Source organism: Phasianus colchicus, chromosome 7 (assembly GCF_987193195.1).
Source record: "Phasianus colchicus chromosome 7, bPhaCol1.hap1.1, whole genome shotgun sequence".
Lineage (NCBI taxonomy): Eukaryota > Metazoa > Chordata > Aves > Galliformes > Phasianidae > Phasianus > Phasianus colchicus.
Window position 1 is genome coordinate 7,347,870 of NC_143442.1, and position 22,093 is coordinate 7,369,962.

General features: G+C 42.3%; 1 long non-coding RNA gene across 1 annotated transcript in view; it reads left to right on the plus strand.

Annotated features, from left to right (window-relative positions):
- The first annotated feature begins 15,086 nt into the window (after positions 1-15,086).
- LOC149917202 (uncharacterized) overlaps positions 15,087-22,093 on the plus strand; it is a 44,176-nt gene continuing 37,169 nt past the window's right edge. Inside the window, exon 1 of the long non-coding RNA XR_016467990.1 lies at positions 15,087-15,154. This is a non-coding gene — a long non-coding RNA (uncharacterized LOC149917202). The remainder of the gene's footprint in view (positions 15,155-22,093) is intronic.

Here is a 22,093-nt window from a genome sequence, read left to right on the forward strand (position 1 = left end):
TGTTTGTGTCAGACTTGTTAATGTCATTACATGGGAAGTTGTGAGCATGGGTTCCTACGTATCTGCTATGGTTTTTGAAGAGTAAGATTGGCTTGTAAGGTAGAAATCATTATGTGCATTGTATAAACTGAAGTGTGAAGTTGCTAGAATGGCAGTTTATATGTTCATCTGGACAGCGCTTACCTATATAAATCTAACATCTCCATTGTTAGGTTTGTTCATATACTTCGTTCTGTAACATTATTTTTTTTCCATTTCCTTTCAAGTGGTGGCATACAGGAGACAGTTCTGCCTTTGAAATCTCTGGTTTTTCTGCAAGAAAATACCATGTAGATAAAAAGTGAAGTGAAAACAGTATCTCTCTCATTCTTTCTAGGAAGAAAGCTTCATATATTGAGTGAAATTACTTGCAATTTCTGTTGATATTTGATAGAAAAATCTACTTTAGACACTCACAACTACAGTTAAGGTTGTTTACACAGAAGACCACAAGAGGGAGATGTATTGGTTTCTTCTCTTGTACTGAAAAGATTTCTCAAGATTTATTTTTAACAGAGCTTTCAGTTATGTCAAAACATGATAAATGAGGCTCCAAAACAAAAGTGAACATGGAAAGCTCTTTTTACAATAAATATTATAAAAATTCACGTACTAGATCTAAATAGAACCTTGGTGCAAGCAACAAAGCTAAATAATTGTATTTACAAAACGATTATTAACCTTTCCTGATCAGTGATGCAGTTCTTGTATACATAGCATTGAGAATTTTCAGATAATGGCTTTTTGAGTCACAACTGCTGACTAATTCATGTGGTAAGCCCTATAAGCAAATATATGTAAAATAAAGAGATTAATATAAGTACTTTTCCAATGATCCTCTGGTTCTGCAACTGTATCATGCTTTAATGACTGCAATCATTAGGCTTTCAATTCCCGAAGTTAACACAACTATTTTTCCACTGAAATTAGGTCTTGAAAATTCACTGTGAGGAATCATTCATGCTACATAGATGTACACAGAGTCCTCTTAAATATGGTTAAGACTGCCTGGTAATGTTGCCTGGCAGGAAGGGGGACTAGCTGCCCTGGGTCTGGTGCTTTTGGGGGCCCTGTATTTTTTATGGTCGAACTTCTGGAAAATGATATGACTAACAAATGTACCACCTGGTTTGTTGTGTGGCCATCTCCCTCCAGAGCTGAAGAGGTGATATCCTCTGTGATTTGAAGTAAATGGCTAAAGAGTGGTATGTGTATTTTCATTTTCAATGCATAAACTTTATTTCCCTGCTCTTTAAGAAGTAAAGATATTCTATAGCTAGGATACGTTTTCACTGCACTTAAAGCTCCTTCCATGTTTTGTAGGAGTGCTGTATAGTCCTGGCTTAGATGTGGATTCAGTTTTTCACTGTTTCTACGTGTCTAATGTAGAGGCACAGTAATGTTGGGCAGTGGATAGCTTTGGTTGTGTTTTTGTACTTAAACCTCAGTTTACACATACAAGATCCAGAAAGCAGTGTGCTGTCAAATATATGTCTAAAAGCACACCTTAACTGAATCACTTTTTAGTGAGGATGTGTCAAAAGACTGAATGCCAGCTTCTTTCACAGGAAGATGTGTATCTTGAGCTTACACTTCTAGAATTCTGTGCATATGCCCTCTTAGTGGAGGAACAGACTTAGCTATATGTTAGCTGCAAGTTGTGCTGCAGCTTGTCCTTCGTGCATTCGTAGCCCTGAGGAGTGCAGCTCCAATAACTCCTATAGAACATGTTTATCCCCTGCTTTGTTCTGTTACGTTTAAGGTCTCTGCAGCTGTAGTTTGGAGGAACCAGGACAGTCATTGAGGAGGCACCATCAGTAAGAAGGTGGTGCATGAGGAGCCTGAGAGGTGGAAACTGGGGCAGTGGTTAAAGAAATGGGTAACGGGTTAATTGGGGTGATCCTGGAAGGCAGCATAATTAGACTCCAGCAATTTTGGCTTTGTACAGGTCCTTTACAGGCTGATGAGTAGAGTGGATTGGAAGCAATGCATGGCCTCCGTAGCTGTTCACTTTCACAGTTTTAATGAAATACTTAAATGGGAGAAACCAGTAAAAGGGAGGAGGTTGACTTCACTTTAGGGCGTGCAGTGCACCAGGAAGGCGTGCCCATCCTTCAGGGCTGCCTTCTGGCAGACTGACTGGCATTGCACGCAGCAGAGGGGTGGATGGTGGTGGGGCTGTCTGCAAGTAGCAGTCTGGGTTAGAGCAGAGGCATCCAAGCATGCGGAACCTGGCTATGCTGGGTAGCATGGGGATGAATGCAGTTCTCATGTAACGTGCTTTGCCAGCTGGGATCTAGCTAGAGAGGGGATGGGGAATAGGAGAGAGCAGGCTGTGCCAGTGAGGGATGGTGGCCCACAGCCTGGCAGTGTCAGGCATATCTGGGTGAAGTTTCAGAAATGCCTGTTTCCCAGCAGCAGGGAGCCCTTGAGGGCTGGATTCTGTGTCTGGTTCAATAATAACTGAATTGGAAAGCAGCTGTCATGTCAAAGAATCGAGCCAGTTCATACATGAGCTCTTTGACAGAAGGTGGAGTTGACATTTGAGCCTGGAAGCTGTTAGGCTGAGAACACGAGTTGATGCAAAGAGTAAAATGGGTGGATTTTACCTTCTAGCTGTACTTTCAATGGGGGAAGTACAGGTATGCTGAGTCTTTTAATCATAGATTTGGTACCTGGAGATGTAAGACCAGGATATTTCCTGCCAACCACTGGAGCAGCATGGGGCTGTGTGGCTTTCACCTCCTGCACCAAACTCTGGATTCTGATCACAGGGGTAGAGGTCTCGTGCTGCAAAGAGGAGCTGCGTGGCCTTGGTGTCAGTTCACTGTGGCTTACACAGCACAATTTCTTGTAGCTGTACTGTAAATCATGTTTAACTTGCCATAAAATGAAACGCGTGAGTCTTTTGGAATGTATTTTGTATTTGTTATCGATTGTCTGAGGTGGCTTTAGCAGCAAGGAGCTCTGAGGAGAAGCAGTGAGAGTTTTGCATTTAGCCACGGGATGGCACTTTCCTACAAGAAATCCAGTGCAGCCAGGAAGAGCCTTCACACAGCCGGCTGGGAGCGAGTCTGGAGGAGGGAGCTGACAGTTCAGGGAGGGGTTGTTGCCTGCAGAGCTGGAGCTGTGCTTTGGTGTTTCCACGCTGAAATGGAGCTGAGCATCTGGACTGCATGGGAGGGGATTTAATGTATGGGGAGATGGCATTTGTGGTGTGTGTGGAAACAACTGCAGGAATGGTCTGTGAAGAAAATGATAGTGGGGCTGCAGCTGCCGGTGAGGGATGTGGCTGCTGTGGGAACCAGAGGCTGGAAAATAAGAGGAGATGGAAATTTAAACTGCACGATAATTGGTCAAGGAGCTGCACAACAGAGATCTTAATTTTACCTCTGTATCAGTAAGATGTCTATTGATGCAGCCTCTTTCTGCTACTATCTTGTACCAATTCCTTCTCCTTTATTTGTGAAGTCATCCCCATCATTTTGGCTCACTTGAGCTTCCAATACAATTTCCTCTTAAACCAAACCCACAGACAGCTGGATGTAATTCAGCTCACAGCTTGTGCTGCCCTAATCCACGAAAGATCAATGGGAGGGTAAAAGCCTGTAATGAACCTATTTCAGGTGGTGGCTTCCTGACCAAGGGCTGACAAATACAACTGATCTGAAGCACATCCTAGGATAGCTCTGGGATAACTCTATTAGATACCTTCTGTTCTCAGGTATCCAATAAACAACTGATGTAGCTGCCTAATTAAGCAGGAATTATTACCTGCTGGATACCCAGCAGGAAAAGGGAGTGACGTGGGGGTGAAGCTCTATGTGCACCCACTGAGGAGGGGAGCTCCTGTCTTCATATCCAGCTGCTTGCAGCTGCCAAACATTTGGCTAAAAGGATGCATGGAAATGGCTATTGAGAGAGAGCAGAAAAAGAAAAAAATAATAAAAAATAAAGCCTGCAGGGTCTTTGGTTTTAGAGCAGCGTGAAAGCTCCCTTAAAGTGCCCACCTGAGGGACTGGTGAAAATTAACATCATGGTAGGAATGCTCTGTGAAGGCCATGCAGGATTACATCTGCAGGTTTGCAGAGCAGTTCTATTTGCAGAGATGCATTGGAGAGTGTTTCTTTCCATGGGAGATGGGAGAGCACTGCACCAAGGGCAGCATCCCTGTTCACTACCTCTGGGATTGGTGTGCTTCGGCAGAGGGGATGCTGCCTGTGGAACACCTTGAAAATAGACCAGGAGCAGTCCTGGAAAGTACTGCCTTGAAAAAGCAAGCAAGTGAAAAGCTTTGGTGCAGTAAGGCCAGAAATGGGGGGAAATCAGCTTCTTTTAAAACTCCATTTTCATTACTGCTAACAGTATTGCTGCTAGAGGTAGCTCTAAAGAAAGGCTAACTCCAATGGTTTTTGCAGGTAGGGAATGTAAGAAAAATCTCAACAGCCATTTAACGGTGAGGAAAGTCACTATTTCTTGCAAAGAAAAGTATGTCATCTTGCTATGGGCAAAAACCAGGAGTTGTTCTAAAGATGGCATTTCTGTCAGTGTTGAAGCCACCCCAAAAGTACACAACAATATACATGGGAATGTTTTGGATTTACCATCAGGGAAGCATGAGGCTGCCAGAGATGAGGGTCTCTGCTCAATGACCTCACTTAATTTACTGCCCATTCTTCTTGCATCTCTTTCATTATTGCTCTCTAAGCTTTGCTTTCTTTCCGAATAGAAATCCCATCCTTTGACTTGTATTTCCTGTGTACACAAATTGGTCTTTTCACAGTCTCATTTAGCTGATACCCATCTAACTTCATAATCCTCTCTGGATTTAGCCTCTGGGTTTGCCTCTCCTACAAATGTCACTAATCTGCCACTAATTCCCCCAGCCACATGTGCTGTGTGAGTTAAGTAATGCTGGTCCAAAATGCTCCCTTTGGCACCCACTAATGCTTCAGCCAGTATTACTGCATTCAATTAGAGGCAATGAAACCAGGACTGCCTCACCCTTCTGCTTTCTCTTTGAGGCTGGGGAGAGGAGGCAGAGTGTTGGCATAGCTCAGCCTGCAAACTTTTTCCTTAAACAGTAATGTGGCCTGCACCTATTAATTGTCTGTATTTCACATGCAGTTGAGTTAGAAAGGGGATCTCGGACTTAATAAGAGAAATAATGAAATAATGATTCAACAGGGAATGCAACCCATGGGAGTAGAACGTAAAGCCTTCTTGCCAGGTGGGCTGTATCCTGGAGAATTTCATAAATCTAATGAGGCTTTCCTACCTTGAGGGACAGGGCTGGTGCTGCCGGGCTTCCTTTCCATCTTGGGATCAATAGTGCAATAAAGTAAAACAAACAAACAAACAAACAAACAAAAAAACCCTCCAAACAAAAAAACCCTGCAGATAAAAAGGACAGAGCTGGAAGTGCAGCTCAGCTCTCACATGGGAAACAGAATGATAATCATGATGCCCAAGCCAGCAGTTTTTGAGGGATGGTGCTTCTTTCCCAGCAACAAGGCAGCGAAGTGATGGTGGAGGTGCAGAGACGTTCACGTGCAGTAGGACCCACTGCTGGAGTGGGAACAGCACATGAGGGGGTGTGCATTTCCCTGTAGCTGTGGAATTGCTTTTCTCTATAGCCCCAGCAGTGGGTGAGCACTGATGAAGGAGTGGGAATAGGTTTATGTTAGAAGAACAAATTAAATTTTTGCTTTTGCCTCTGCAGGGAAAGGAAAACTATTCATTTACTTCTCTAAGAGGTTATCGCCTGGTAATGTTGTGCCTTCCAGTGGAAAAATTGATGTATTCCAAAGGCTACAAGGCAAGGGACCTGGCTGTGGTGGTTCAACATACCGTGTATTTTGGATTATCCAGTTGGCATGAACCTGTGTGACACCTAGAAATGAAATCAAAATATCCTGAGAAAGTTGGGGTTGGCAGGAAAAGGATAGGAGAGGGGAATGCATGTCCTGGTGGGACATGACCCAGCAGGACACAGAAGTACCAGCCAAAGTGCATAGAAAATGACCTGAAATCAATTGGAATGCGTAGGGTTAAACTGAAGGGTGAGCTTGTCTAAAATGATGCTGCTCTGAATGTGGTCCTTCAGGAGCACCGCAGCTATTTGACTCACCCAGCCAGCTGTGAGGGCTGGAGCTGGCTCTGGTAAGAGCTGCCCAGAAGGGCAGAATCCCTTTCTGCTTCCAACAGGACAAATACTGTCCTGCGGGTCAAGTAATGCAGCAGCACTGTGTCTCCCTGCAAGGCAACCTAAAGAGGTTGCAGGAGGGAACAGAGGTTCCTTTGCGCTTGCCAGAACAGATAGAAGAACAACCAAAAGGAATAACTGTAGAGTTACCTTTGCCATCTTTCTTTACAAAGGAAGTGGGAATAGCTGCTATTATTTTTTTTACTAAATTGCTTGTGTACCATAAATGCTGGACAGTATATCTTAGGGGAAATTTGGCAGATGGTTTCCTCACTTCTTGCAGCAGCTGATGCATGGGCACAAGTCTCCCGAGCATCACAGCTTTGTTTGTGTTTGCTAACTGCTAACCCTGTCCTTTATGGGCTACGTCTCCCTGCGACGTCACTGCTCTGCAGTGAAGGATGGGAAATGAAGTAAATCATGGATACATGGACCATCAGAGTCCCTCAGTATGCAGGGCTGTGTGTCTGTGCTGTCAGTGCAGCTGCTTGCTGCAGGGAGTGGGGCTCAGCCATTGCTCCTTCTGCCACGCTGCCTCCAGGCAGGATCTTATCTTAAGATGCATAGCTTTAAAGATAACATATTCCCTTTCTTTTTTTTTTTTTTTTCTCCTCATTTTGCTTTGGTTTCCAGTCTGACACCAGAGCTAGAACTTCTACAGCTCATAGATGTATTATATCCACAGGGACTGCTTGTACAAGACTGATGACCAAAAAGCAGAAGATCCACTGGTAACTGCTTCATAACGCAGTGCTCTGAAGTGTTTCTCTGGTGCTACCATTTTTTATTTACAGAATGTGAAACACATGCAAATCCAGTGTCTTTAGGATGGCATGCTGAGCCCTAGAGTGTTCAAAGATCCCAGCTATAACTCAGGAATAAGGCAACATGTATTTGCAACACATACGTGATATTGCTACTGTTGTATTAAACTCAAAATGTTTGCTCTTTTCACCCTTTCCTTCATTCAAGGTACTGCAGATTACTATTGCCCAGGCTGGTGCTGCCACCTCCAAACTAGCACATCATTACTGAGCTGCTGCTTTCCTATTAAAACCAATGGAAATTGGGGTTGAAGTTCTCAAATGCATGTGGTCACCCAACTCCAATAGTGGTTAGCAGCAACAAGAATTATTTGGTTATATCAGCACCAAAACCTTGTCATAAAAATAAATTACAGTGCTGAAAAACTTAAGATCTGGGAAAAGCACAAGGTGAAATGGAATCAGTAGGGTAATCATATAGTCGAGTCAGGAGGATGATGTAGAACAAAGAAACTAACAAAAATAACAAGTGCCTGGAAGTATAAAATAAATTATATGAAATAAAACTATAGGACAGTATGAGAAGAGTTGCATGGGAATATGAGTTCTGTTGAAATCCTGTCTAGCAAACTTTAAAAGACAATAACGTGTAGGCAGGCGTAGACACCACAGAGAAGAGTGGCAGGCGAAGATTTAAAGCAAGGGTTTCTTGGGCTGCAGTGATAATGAACAGAGATGCTGCAGCGATAATGAATAGAGATGCTGCAGCTAACAGATCATAGAATCAGAGAATCACTTAGGCTGGAAGGGATTTTAAAGATTTTCTAGTTCCACCAGCCCAGGCTGCCCAGGGCCCCAACAGTGGCCTTGAGCACCTCTAGTGATGGGGCACCCACAGCTCTCTGGGCAGTGCCATGGCATCACCACCTTCTGCGTAAAGAATTTCCTCCTAACATCTGATCTAAATCTCCCCTCTTTTAGTTTAAAGCCATTCCCCCTTCACTGTCTTCCCGTGTAAAAAGTTGGTCCCTCTCCTGCTTATAAGCACCCCTCAGGTGCAGGAAATCTGCATAGGGTCTCCCTGGAGATAAAGAAATGATACTATGCGGACTTATAAGGAAAACAGACCTAAATTTCCCATCTTATCATCTCCACAACATGGAAAAGTTGTCTTAGTGATCCCCTATCTACAGACAGCTGAAGCAGTGTCCTGAGCATCCCAGGAAGGGATGTCCAACACCGCTGCCTGTGGGGCAGGCTGCCCTGGGGTGGAGTGGTCTGCAGTGGGGCAGCAAGGCCGTTTACTGAAATACTGTAGGCAGTAATGAGATGGGGCCTTAACTGCCCCATCTGCAAGGTCTTGCCTGGGAATGCTGGCAGGCAAAGCCATCTCTTGGATCTGTAATTTGGCTCCCAGCATGGCTCTTGAAGGATGCTGAAGTACAAAATGTGCTTTTTTGGTAAAGCGAGTGGTATGCCTGTGCTACCCTGGGGACTTTGCTTTGCTGTGCTCTGGTTCTTGTGAACAGATTTGGACAGGGCAGCCAGAAGAAAAGTGTGCTGGTAGAGAGAAAGATAACATGGTCTTGTAGGCACCGCAAGAAAGGAAGTAGCCATGCCCTGGCTCTGGGTGAGCTGAGAAATAGCAGAGAGATGGGCTTTGCTCATCCTTCCCTCCTGCAGACAGAACCAGAATAATTATCCTCTTGTTTGACTCAAGCATGGATGGAACTCCTGCAGCACGGCTGCTCCTCGTGGATCTTCCATGAAGATAACTTTCTTTTGTGTCTGAACTCCCACTTATAGTCCAGTGCTCACTTGCATTTCTTTGCATCTCAACCTGCCATGTAAGAGAAATTGCTCAGGCGATCTATGCTTGAGATCTATTCAGTGATTAAAGGGGCTGTGTGCTGTCTGATGTTCCTGCTAAAGAAAAAGGAGAAAAATGTAAAGAAGATACAGAATGATCACACTAAGCACTTTAAGCAATAAACATTTGATGCTTTTAAAAATGGGAAAAAATGTCATTTAATAAGAGAAGAAAATGAGAATACCACCCCCATAAAACAAATGATGTGAATCAGCACAGGCTCAGCTCTGCCTGAGGTGACTCGGGCATTTCTGGTGACTTGAAAATTCCTATGTGAGGAAATCTGAGTGGGATTATTTGCATCTAAAGCAATTTCCAGAACGTGAACGGTGACCAGAACACACAGAGGCAGAAAAGCAAATGGGAAATAGATGGGAGAAATTCCTGGATAGGCAGAGCTCTGGCCACATCACTGTCCCCATGGGGGACTTCAACTTCCTCAACATATGCTGGGAATACAACACAGTGCAGAAGAAGCAGTCTAGGAGGTTTCTGCAGTGTATGGAGGATAATTTTCTGACGCAGCTGGTGAGAGAACCTACGAGAGGAGCTGCCTTGCTAGACCTGCTGTTCACAAACAAAAGGTCTGGTGGGAGATATGGGGGTCGGGGGCTGTCTTGGACGAAGTGACCATGAAATGGTAGAGTTCTTGGTTCTTGGTGAAGCCAGGAGGGGGAGCAGCAAAACTGCTACCTTGGACTGCTGGAGGGTGGACTTTGAATTGTTCAGAAGAGTAGTAGGGGGAGTCCCCTGGGATTCAGTCCTAGAGAGTAAAGGGGTCCGAGATGGCTGGTCACTCTTCAAGAAGGAAGTCTTAAAGGTGCAGGAGCTGGCTGTTCCCCTGAGCTGCAAAATGAACTGGTGGGGAAGAAGACCGGTGTGGATGAATGGGGAGCTATTCTTGAGGCTCTGGGAGAAAAAGAGAATCTTAATGGAAGAAGGGACAGGCAACTCAGACAGAATGCAGAGAATTTGTTAAGATGTGTAGAGAGAAAATCAGAAAGGCAAAAGCCCAGCCTGAACTCAACCTTGCCGCTGGGGTAAAAAGGAACAAGAAACTCTTTTACAAATACATCAGCAGTAAGAGGAAGACTAAGGAGAATCTCCATTCTTTACTGGATGAGGCTGGGAATGAGATCACTGAGGATAAGGAAAAGGCAGAGGTTCTGAATGCCTTCTTTATGTCTGTCTTTAAAGGTTAGAACAGTTATCCTCAGGGTACTCCACTCTCTGACCTGGTAGTCTTGGCTGGGGAGCAGACTAACCCCCCCATGATTGACGGACACAGTCAGAGACCTACTAGTCCACCTGGACTGTTATAAGTCCATGGGGCCAGATGAGATTCACCTAAGAGAGCTGAGGGAACTGGCGGAGGTGATAGCTGTGCTGCTTCCCATTAACTATCAGCGCTCCTTGTTGACTGGTGAGGTCCCAGAAGACTTGTCATTGTGACTCCCATCTACAAGAAGGGTTGTAAGAGGACCCAGGGAGCTACAGGCCTGTTAGCCTGACCTCAGTGCCAGGGAAGGTTATGGAGCAGATTGTCTTAAGGAGATATACTACTTTTCTGAAAGAGTGGTCAGGCACTGCAATGAGCTGCCCAGGGAGGTGGTGGAGTCACCGATCCTGGAGGTGTTCATTTGGACGTTGTGTTGAGGGACGTGGTTTAGTGAGAACTGTTGGTGATAGGTGGATGGTTGGACTGGATGATTTTGTAGGTCTTTTCCAACCTTTGTGTTTCTGTGATTCTGTGATTCACAGAATTAAAAAGGCAGGAACTCTGAGTTCAGCCATTCAGCATGAAAAGTTGATGGACAATCTGAACTTGAGTGGATCAAAAAGAAATAAAAATATAACCAAAATGGAACTACCTGCCCAAACACATCAGGCGTGTATCACAGCTAAAGATGTCTGTAGTCCGCCTAAGTCCCATTTGAAGCATCAGAGGCTTTGCATTTGGCTCCTTGGTAATGCTGTGCTCAGGCTGAGTGGGGTCACATAGGTCCTTAGACTGCTGTAACGTGGAACACTGCAATGCTTTTAATTTCATTTTTCTGGTAAGATACTAGTAAATTAAAATTCTTCAACAACATACACGTCCCGTCCCTTTGCAATTTGTGTGTAAATGATTCATGGCCAATAGGAAGAAACATGATCTGGTGTATACATAAAAAGGCTAATTGCCCCATTTCTAATCTGCTGGGTGTTGGTGGTGGAACACACAAAGCCCTGAGAGGCCCTGTGATCCCATGTGAGGGGGTGAACCCAGCATGGCTCAGAAGCAGCAAGTGAAGGGTTTGGGGGTATAGAAGTATATTTTGAGTTGCTGCAACTAAAGCTATAAGGTCTCTGGAACCAGATTCCACATTTTCTGGTTGGCACAACACTGCAAAGTCCAGTAGCCTCTTTCCCCATCCCAGGGAGCTCCCTGTACTCCTGCATGCTGCCCCGAAGCCCAGGGGGCTGATGGGGCTGTGACCAGGCTTCCTGCCAGGTGGTCACTTAGTGCTGCTTTCTACTGTTCTGTGGCTCATGATGTGCACTTCTTGTAAACGTTGCTCTTCTGGGAGCAAAGAGAGATGATTTCTATAGCTGCAAAATGAAAAATACATTCCAAGCTTGAGAAGGCAGTGCTCCTCTCAAGCTGACAGGACAACCTGGAGGTGGAGTCATTTGAATTAAAAATCAGTTCCAGTAAGTAACAGACAGGAGAAAAAGCCTCATCTGGGAAAAAACAAAACAAAACAAAACCTGAAAGAGCTTTAGAAGGTTACAAACTGTTCAAAAACCATATCGTTTGGTGATAGTTTCTCTGCTATCAAGCTTACTCCCCAAAAAGCTCTCTTAAAGCATTTAGTCTCCCCTCCTGCAACTCTTCTATCATCTTTAATTATAAACTCCAAAATATTAACTTGTGCTTTGCTCAGTACTGACCCTGCACCACGGAGGGCATGGGGCCAGCAACCGCTGCTGTTTCTGTCTTCACGTCCCTTGCTTGGCAAGTCACAAGCTACAGAAAGTCCCTGAGAAATGGCTGCCCCAACTTCAGAGAAGGTGAGAAAGAAGGAGGTGCAGAGAGCTTCCGAGAGAGGTTGTTCCCCAAATGGTTCAGTGATGGAAAGATGCCGTCCTATTTCCTGCAGGAAGCCCATTAGGCTCTCCCTGACACTTCCATTTGCAGAAGCTGCCCTCTGCTCAGATGAGAAACAATGTCTTTTTGGCACTTGTTTTCATTTTTGTTATTTATTTTGGCTCTGTTTTCTAATTCTGCAGCTGCAGATCCCATAAAAAGTAGAAGCTGAAATGTACTACTTGTTCCTGACTCGAGGCGAGACTAAAGGCGAATGTTGGTGGGATCTCACGAGGCGCACTGAAAATACAAATTACAAAATACAGATCTTTAATTATAACCCCATTTTCTTTAATTTCATCAGAGATGATCAAAATGCCATTGAATTACAAATATGAAACCCATCAGGATGGCATCCACAGCCCTGGCAATGTGTGGATGTGGAATCCACACTTCCTCTTCTAAACATCTGAGTCCAGAAGGTCAGGTTTGCACCCAGGGCCATCCCCTCATCCTTCTTCCTGTGTCCTTCTTGTGTTGCAAAGTGCAACACAGCTAAACTATTAAGATGAACCAAGGAGTTATCTTTGACCTATTTATCTTAAATGAATCATAGAATCATTAAGATTGGAAAAGACCACTCATATCATCCTATTCAACACTGACCCACTCCCACCATGCCCACTCAGTGCCACATCCACAAGTTGCTTGAACACCTCCAGGGCTGGTGACCCCACCACCTTCCTGTGTCACTGCATCGTCACTCTTTTGGAAAATAAATTTTTCCTATTATCCAGCCTGAATCTCCCCTAGTGCAACTTGAAGCCATTACTAAAGTGGACATGCTAATAGTACTGGAAAGAAAAAAATCGGTAGAGCACTTGTAGAAGTATTGTAACGAAAAAGTACGGCACCTGTGGTGGTTAAAAAAAAGATCAATAAAATGTTAAATGGATGAGGTTGGTCTCAGCTGCACTGACGCTGATCTCCTCATTAGCAAAGTGGAATTGTTGTGTGGCAATGAGGCAATGAGAGCTTGGATTGCACCAAAGACACATCAGCAAAATATCTGTGTTGTGTGCCTTGTTTATTCTGTATATCACTCTGCCTGCAGAGGAGGTACCTCAACAGATGCAGAGGAGTGTAGATGCCATGCATGCACTAAGTGGCTCAGGTGAGATGGGCTCTGTCTGCAAATGGAGGCCTTAATGAGTTTAAATTGTTTAGATTATCCAAAAGGAGATGTAGAGGTAACTTGACCATTGTGTAAGCTCACTGGGAAAAAGTAATGGCTACTATGGAGTTAGATGGCTCAGGGAGAAATGGTATAAAACAAATGAATGCTGAAGCCAAATAAATTCAAATGAGAAAGCCAGCACAGTTTTTAGCAGTGAGGATGATTAATTGCTGGAACAGATTACCAGGGGAAGCAGCTGATTCACAGCCTCTCAATTCTTTTGAATTACAGTTGTCTTGAGCCCAGAGTGGATGTCTTTAGTTGGCCAAAAAATATTGGGCTTAATAGAAAGGTAAAAGAGTGATGCTTAATTATTCTGGTGGGTCAGGCTGCACCTGCAGGTTTTCATAGAATTATGATATGATTTCATAGGTCCATCTCACCCCTCTCCTTCCTCCCAGCATTACACAGAAATGCAGATATTTGCACCAGAGCTGTCTCTGTGTAGGAAACCCATCTGTATGCACTGAAAAAGAGAGATTCCCACATGCAGGGCAGTAACAGACAACTTCTATTTTTCTGCAGCTCCAGTGCTACATTTATAATATTATACATTATGTGAAGCTATGTGTGGAAATGAGCACTGGAGCCGTCCTCCCCCAGCCTGGCACGGAGTCCATTAAGGAATCCAGTTGGCTCTCCAGAGAACGCTCACAGCACAGGCACTAAGATGCTGCTTTTAGAAAGATAATGGATAAAGATGAAATCAGTTTTTCAGACGAGTTGTCTCCCTCCATAGGGGCCATCTTTATGGTTTCAATGATGTAGAATAAAAAGAAAGAATATTCACTTCCTAATGAAATGAAAAATTTCATTAATTTGGGGATATTCACTCCTTTCAGAGCTTCACTCCTTGAGTACATTAACTGCATGGATGTGGCTTGCTCTGGTGCTGCCCCACAGACTGTGGCAGAATCTGCTTTTTACTCACTGTTCAGAACTAGCATGAGATTTGAAGAGCAATTCTGTTTACAGCAGATGGGTTGGGCCATAGGGAAAGCATAAATACTTCACTTACAAAAATGATCTGTGATCTGGTTTTCTGTGGAGTTAAAATCAATAATAATAATAATAATAATAATAAACCAAACAGTGAATAGGAAGGTGCTAACGAGGCTTAAAAGGGATCGTCTGATTTTCTTCCTCTATGTTTTCTGTCCTATTTCTCAGCATTCTTGAGTCTGCATGGTCCTTTCTTAGCAGTAGTTTAACAACTTTTTTCTTATTCACCTCAAGGGGTAACAGGTTTTCTGCAATAGAAATGTGAATCCTTGAAAGTTGATGAATGTGCATGCATAGCTTTGCACTGTGGAAATCAGCTTCACTGCAATATTTTGCAGAAAACAAACTCTAGAAGTGAAAAGAAATGCAATTCAGGACCAAAACCTGCTATTATTCCTTAAGCAAAAATGTAACTTTGTTGAGTAGGAGTTCTACTGTGAAACAAACAAACATCTCAGGCTGCGTGACCATTGCTGCCTTCTGATGAATGGCTCTGATTAAATTTGACCAGTTTATGGCCTGTTTCTTGCCTCTAATATCAGCAGTGCATTATTTAACAGTGTTGAATTCCCTAGGAAGCTGACAGATGGCAAGGCTCGGCCTGCTTGACACACAGGCATGTACACAAGGCATGCCAAGCCATTGCACAGCTATAAGGGCCAATAATCCTGAACAATGCTACACCTGCACCTGCAAGCTCAGGGCTCTTCTCCCAGTGTTATTCCAGGAGAATTGCCGTTCTCAAACACCTGCTAGGTGATGGGTTCCCCAGCTGGGCCATTTAGCCTCTAGCAACAGCAGGGTTGGCTGAGGCAGGTGAGGGGAATGGTAGAGAGGGTTGTGTTTATCAGCCCGTCTTGGGCTTGAGGTGGGCTTACAATTGACCCTAAGGAAGGTGGCAGTGGAAGAGGGTTGGGCCTGGGGAGGGGTTCCCTGAGCGAGGAGAAGGAGAAAAATAGAGATAAAGGTATGCAAGCATGTGTTTTGGGAGCTCAAAGGGGTGAGGATAGAACCACTGAATGCAAGTAGCTGGTGTGATGTCACAGTTGGTTTAATTAAACTCATCATTTCTTCTAATGTTGGATGTGGCCAAACATCCACACTGAGCAGCATAAGAATTTATCATCAGTGTGGGTGTTTCCAGTGAAATAGCAAATCTAATAATCCGTAATTACTTCTTGGCATTGGGATTGTTCTGTTGAAACTCATTATAGTAGGCATTGATTTTTGTCTTTAAGAAATGTTAAGCATTTGTTTAAAAAACAAAAACATTGGCAAAGCAATTTACCAGGAAAAAATTAGTCGATTCTTTTGTTTGTTTGTTTGTGGTCTGAATTCCTGTGGTGTGGTCACAGTTTTGCATAGTTTTGCTGGCAGTTCATTGCATAAAGCTGAAAAAAGCAAACAGGCTGCAATTCAAATAGATGATATTATCATTGCTAGCAATCTTCTACCTTATACTTTTGTTTTCTTTTACTGGATAACTTTATTCTTTCCTAAGTGTTTTAATTCTGTAAGTGTTCTTGTTATTACCAGTGAAAGAAATGGAGTTTTTCCCGAGCTCTGCTTTGGCTGAAGTTGTGATCTTTTGCAGTGGGGCAGTAAATGAGCAATTATTAAAAAAAACAAATGTGAGCATGGATGATCATACAATCACGTTTCAGAGTGCGTGAACTTAGCTATGCCAGCTCTCAATTACAACTTCATTGGCTGATGGCAAACGTGGGCTTTTAAGTGTAAGGTGTCAGAACTTGTTTTGTTATCCTCAAATGATTAGATGTGTTTAAGGTCTGCTATCGTTTGAATGCTGTTATACAGTTCAGCAAGCACTTAATCTCTACCTGCCTGTGAGTATCGTAGGGTTTAAGCATGTGCTCGTATCTGGCAGATCTCTGGCAACTTCTCTGAGCCTTAAGAGCCTGGAATTGCCCTTCTATTAGAAACATGCTGAATGAGTCACCCGTATCAGAACTCCCTCCTGACTGTACGTCAGCAGATAAATGTGTGCTAGCTGGGTGTGATAGCAAAAGTGCTTTTTTCCAACTTTTAGATGAAAATGATGTATTCATCCAAAAGCAGTTTAGGAGAGAAAAGCTTCTGACATTTTTTTTCTTTGTGCTTTCAGAGACTGATAAACATAGCTGTAAATGCTTTTACTTTGTGATTTTAATGAAAGTGTTGGCCTATGTCCTGTACTCTGCAGCTCCTTCTGGCTGGAGAAGCCATTAGCATTCCCCTGGTGGTGCAGTAGTCTCAGTGTTGGTTCCTTCTCAGATCGTTGCTGCTGCTGCTGCTCTGTTTTTAGACCATCTACTACCTCCCTACCCTTCTCTTCAGTGTGAGGGTATCTTGCAGATGTGGATAGAACCCCATGGTTGTATTCTTAGCTTCTGTTCATGCTGACTGGTAAATTAGGGGACCAAAGGGTTCTGAAATCAGGGCACCATTAACACACTCTTCTTTCTGCAAGCTCCATGATTTTCAGTAGAAAGTGTTAAAACTGAGACTTAAAGTTTCACCTTTCTTTGCAGCTGAGCTCTTTAGCCTTTTTTTTTTTTTTTTTTTTTTTTAAATATTCTGAAAGAGTAATATTTATTTGGGAGCCTTTTTCTAATTTCAGTATTTTCTAGGCATCTAATTGTTTGATTACTTTTTTTTTTCTTTACATATTGTTGCACCTGGAACAGAGGGTTTTATTCAGCTGCCCAGGAAGATGCTTTGTAAATTTAAAGTTGTGCACAGTTTGCTCTTGCAGGATGCCTCAGCTTCACTGTATCAGTCAACACTGATACTTAACTGTCCTCTGTGGGTAAATTAGGAAAAATTAACAGGAATATATTAGGAAGAACTTCTTAGAAAGAATGGTGAGGTATCAGTGCAGGCTGCCCAGGGAGGTGATGGAGTGACTGTCCCTGGCAGTGCTGAAAGCCTGTGGAGATGAGGCTCTGAGGGATGTGGTCAGTAGGCACAGGGGGGGTGGGCTGGTGGTTGGACTTGAGGATCTTAGAGGTCTTTTCTGACCTTAATGATTCTGTGTTTCTATTCTGTGATTGTAGAGAGGATAGAGGAAGACTTGAAACCTTACTTATTAACAGCCAGAGTTCTTGCATGTGTGTTTTTCTGGGTTTCTTAGAGATGAGGAAAGCAGAGCCTCATAAAAGCCACTTACTCTGCAGACACCACTTTTTGATTACTCTACTGCTTATTGTGCTATGAGAACCTTATAATTATGACTGTCTTATAATTATGACTGATCCAGTCATGACAGAAATATGTGGCTGGCTTTGTGACATTTTGAACACAGTAATTTTTCCTGAAAGGAGATTTTAAATCTCAATATGCATAGAGCAGGAATGTGCTCTTCAGGCCTTCTAAACCTTTTTCCTAGCTATAAACTGCTTTCTTGTGAGGAGGTGTGCATGATTATTTGCTCTCATTTATTTCATGGTTGGAAATGAAAGAAGACTCTCTGCCATGCAACAGCACCCTTCCTGCACTCCCTTCTGTGTTAAGCTTGTAGTGGTTTATTCATATCTAACATCTGAGGATGAGATTGTGGTGGGTGTCAGTCAATAGTAACTTGCCTCTTGCTAAGTGAGCTGCTGTGGAGCAATAAATAACAACTTAGACCAAATGCTGAACTTAGCCTCAGCTGAACTGCAGCTGGAGAAAGAAAGGGAATGGCTGGAGGGAAAATATTAATCAAAAGTTAAGTAGACCTTTCATGAGATATTTTTTGAATGCTCTACAAACCTCTAGATGAGGTTGGTGATCCTTCAGATGTGAAGGGATAACGTGAAATACTGAGGAGCATCTTGTGTTCTGTGACATGGGGAATATTGGAAAAATGAATCTTTCACTGCTTTGGGTTTTGTAGATGGAAAATGGATCTCAGCTTGACTCAGAGCTGCCATTAAAAGTGTTGTCTGGGGTAGATAAGCAAGCGTATGCCCGAGTTTAGGGTTGTGGTTTCAGGAGGTGAAGAGTCAGAGACATCACAGCACCAAAATGGTGGAGTTCAGCTACTGGATGTGAGTTTTTCCCACCTGCCTTGTACCTGCTCTGGCGTTTGCAGCATCACCTTCACCACAAAGGCAAAAGCAGCACAGACAAGCAGGTAGCAGTCTCTTACTAGGCAAGAGGGAATTTTCTGCTAGGTTTTTGTGTGTTTTCTACTTTCTGAAGTATACATCCATCTCGGTTATCTTTCCCATTAGACATGAAATCTCCTTAGAAAACACCTTTTGGAGCTGTTTGCATTACCTCTTTATGTCTGTGGTGATGTTCTCTTCAGCCATCTGTATCTGATAAAGAAGTAAAAAGCAATTCTCATCTAAATATGTTTTTGTGAAGTTTACTGAAATCCTTCTTTTCTCATCTTTCTTCGTTAAGGCCTGTTTGATAGTTTCACTGCACTTACATTGTTGTACGCCTGTTTGTCATGGTACGCAGGCTGGTTTGAATCTAAATTTGTGATATGCTGAAGAACTTTGGAGTCCTTCCTCCTGAAGTGCCTTACCCCATGAAATGTGCCTTTTAAAGTGTCATCGCTGCTAACATACGGAGTAGAAATGTTTTAACAGAAAGAGCATTTCTGTGGCAGATATTGTGTCAGTGACTCCTATCATAGTCATCATATAATAGTTGGATAAAGATGTGAAATAGAATGTGTGGACCTAAAACTTTGTTTTTTAAAGTATCTTCCGTGCTAGTTTTGATGATACTTAGTATACCTCGTAAAACACTGCTTCACATTGATGTTTTACTGTTCTACTTCTGTACTGGCACAGTGAAATGTGTTCAGTCAAGTTGCTCTCAGATTATATCGGTCAGTATAGAAATGAACCATGTCGCCAAATCTCATGCTTCAACCCAAGGACTCAATGAAATGCAACATCCAGCTTTTCACTTTCAGTAGTTCTATTTTTGTCCTTTCCCTCTTCCATGACTTGAGGTTTTCTTTAGGACGTTACTGGGAATAGGTAACAGCATTAATAATTATTGTTCATTTCTCAGCTTTGTTAATTCAGCTTTTTATTCTGAAAAGATAGGGCCAGAGAATCAATGAAAAAAGAAAAATCTTGCACAGTTGTAATTACAATATTTTAAAAGCTGTTTGCTATTTCCTTGAAGAAGCTCAGGTATGAACCATCCAGTTATTAATTTTCCAGTGGGCCTAAATTAGAGTATTTTTGCCATATAAATCAGGGCAAACATAATCGCTTCATTGTTGAGTGCGTTTTTCTTCTGTTTAAATCAAAGAAAGAAAAAATCAGTAGTTTCTTTGTTACTGAGACCTTTGAGAATCGGTATCCGAGTTCTCCGCCAACTTGCTTCTTGTTTCAGTGGGGAATTGCTAGGTACTGATCTCTCTGTAATTACTTCTCACCAGGTCATCTCAAGTGTATCCATAATCTGTAAGGCTTAAACTTTTCAATTGCGTCCCCAGTCATCCATTTCTTCTGAAGATGAAATTCTAAATTCTGCGAATAAGCAAATATGCTTTGCAAATATCAAAGTTTTATTAAAGTATTTCAGATGGTGCTAAAGCACTGGTCTCCTTTACAACAACTGTTAGTTACATGACTTTTGTATGGTAGAGACCGAAAGAACTGGACAACACCACTGGTGTATCTATAGGAAGGGTGAACAAGTTGCTGCTAGAAAAATCTGCCTGTAAACATCTATATTGCTAACAGGAAAAAAAAAAAAGATGCAATTGAGGCAATCTGAGAAGATACCAGAACTTTGGAATAACAAGCACAATTTTCCCTGTACCAGTCTTTTTTTTCTCTACTGTAAGCAATTTTCCAGCCACAGCAGTGAATTTCTTTTTATTTGTCCTGTCACTTGCAAGCAAATATGGCTCTTATGCTTCTGAAAGATTCATCTTAAGTCACTTCCTTCTATGAAGTTCATTTAACATTGGCTCTGAGTACTAAATGCTCATTTATTCTCTCCAGGTGTAGTATCAATGGAAAGGCAGGAACTGAGCAGGTTAGAGTTCCTCTTTAGACTCTAGTTTTTGCACTGATATACTCAAAGGATATTTATATTCATTGAATGCAAATTGTATTAATGAGATTTTTTTCACTTCTGGTTTGACAATGTGCTGCAGTCACATCTGGATGTCTTTTTGTATACAGCCATATACAAATACATTTTTATGCTACACATAGCAATTGGGAATCAAACTAAGTGCTCCAGTGAATATGTTTTCAGTGCTCTGTTATTGAGCTTGGGCCAATTCAAATGACATTTCATAGGTAGCACAGGGACAAATCATCAGCAGGGCAGTCTTGTTTAGCAGCTCATTAATAGAGTCAGTGTTATGAAGCATAGATTGGCAGAATGAACAAAGCTAAAGCAATTACTGAATTCTCTGTATTAACGTGTAGGAAATTGAAGGTCTCATTTAAATTGTTAGCTTCTTACCAGTATTAGATTTGGACTCAGAAACAATTAATTTGATCTTCTGCTATACGTATAAATTATGAGCAATTGAGAAGAGGCTTACCTTCTCATGGGAGGCAGAGGGAAGAGCAGGGGAGAAGGAGGTAAGAAAATAATGTAATGGTTGGTAGGGCTGTTCTTAATCTGGAAATAGTGTATTGTATCACTCTTGAACAACTTCACAGCATTTTATTCTGACTTACAACATAAGGTGTGTTTATACAAGCTGTTTATTCTGCTCCTTACCTTTACTGAAGTCTTACTTTTATAGTAGCAGACACTGAGGTCTTGCTAGTGAAATTTTTACCAGAAGAATTTACCAGATTGAAGTTTCCTTCAGGAGTGTGATTGCTAATGGATTTATCACTTCTTCATGTACTTATGGAAAAAAAAAAAAAGACAAATCTTCCACTTTTGGAAGTATGTTAGCCTGGACATGTTTAACTCCTGAGGGCCAGCCTTACTTCAGTAACTCTTTGATACAGAGTGAATACGTACCAACAGGTACTGCTGCTTTGTGCCATAACCTCAGTGCTCCTGTTAGCATAGCTGCCGAGTCATTAATTTTCTGATTAACAGCAGTTCTTGCAAAAAGAGACCAAGCTGTGGATTGCTCCAAACATTAATCTCTCACAGAGGCAGTAAATTGGATTAGGAGCAAGTGAAACAGCCCAAATGAAGCTCATACCTTGCTAGTGGGCCAGTTAGATACACAGGCTGTAACTTTTGAACAGCCTGGAACAAATCAGTGGTGTATATGGTTTCTGAAATGCCCACGTTATCTATTGCTTAATCAGTAGTTGTGTAAGAAATCACTGTGGTTATTGGAGCAGAGGAAACAGCTTTACAGCTTCCATTAAGTAGTACCATTACGCAATAGCAACACATTATCTTCATAAATCACTTGTACTGGGGGTATATTTGTCAGGTTTCAAACAGATTGTGTAATTATAACATAACTTTATTTCTAGGGTTCATAACAGGGAATTAGATATGACATTTGGTAGTATAAACAGTGCAATTGACTTGCATAGTAGTTAACCATAAATGTTTAAAGAACTTAGCTCTAAAGGGTTCTTATAATGCTGTTTGACAGCAGGTTCTCAGAATTCGTATTGTACCTATGGCATGTGTAAGAAGCAGCTTGTGAGTCATTGGATCAACAATGGTATATCGTTGATCGCTAAGTTTTGAGAAGTGAGTGTAAGCACTCTTCTGTGTCAGGGATGTGAATGGTGTCTATTGGTGGAAAAAAGCAAGCTTAGGAAAGGTTCCTACATTTATTACAGAGAACCTCTTAAATTGTAAGATTGTGAAATTAAAGTGTAAGATTGAGAAATTTGACAGAAAATAGACCAGTAGTAGTAGGAGTATTAATGATGTCTATCAATAGGTTAATATTGCTTTGTACGGGTTAGCCTTCTTTATGCAATGTTTTGTAGGAATGTGGAGG